The sequence below is a fragment of the Carlito syrichta genome, unplaced genomic scaffold (genome assembly GCF_000164805.1).
Source record: "Carlito syrichta isolate Samal-C Ts95f unplaced genomic scaffold, Tarsius_syrichta-2.0.1 Scaffold315801, whole genome shotgun sequence".
Lineage (NCBI taxonomy): Eukaryota > Metazoa > Chordata > Mammalia > Primates > Tarsiidae > Carlito > Carlito syrichta.
Window position 1 is genome coordinate 345,975 of NW_007259897.1, and position 575 is coordinate 346,549.

The following is a 575-nucleotide window of genomic DNA, read 5'->3' on the forward strand; positions in this document are numbered from 1 at the left end:
GCTACTTGGAAGGCTGAGGCAGAAGGATCACTGGAGCCCAGCAGGTCGAGGCTGTGGTGGCCGGGAGCGGCCACTGCACTCCAGTCTGGGCGACAGAGTGAGACTCCGACTCAAAAAAAAAAAAAAAGAAATACTTTTCCCTCGGCTCAAAACAGTTGTTGAACTTTCAATTTGATGCCTTTTAGTGCTTCTGCCATTTTTTACTTCACCTCTTCCACATTGGCAAAATGTTTCCCTTTGAGGACTTGTTTCAGCTGGGAAAACAAAAAAAAGGTTCCTTGGGGTGAGACCGGGTGAACAGGGAGGGTGGGGCATGGGGGTCATGTTGTTTTTGGTCGAAAACTGCTGAACAATCAGCACAGTGTGGGCAGGTGCGTTGTCATGGTGGAAGAATCAGTCACCTGTTTGCCACAAGTCAGAACATTTCTTCTGCAAATCATGGCACAACCTTCTCAAAACTTCCCGACACGCCAGGCTCAGTGGCTCAGCCTGTAATCCCGCGCTTTGGGAGGCCTAGGTGAGTGGATTGCCTGAGCCCGTAGGTTCGAGACCTGCCTGGGCAACTTGGCAAGACC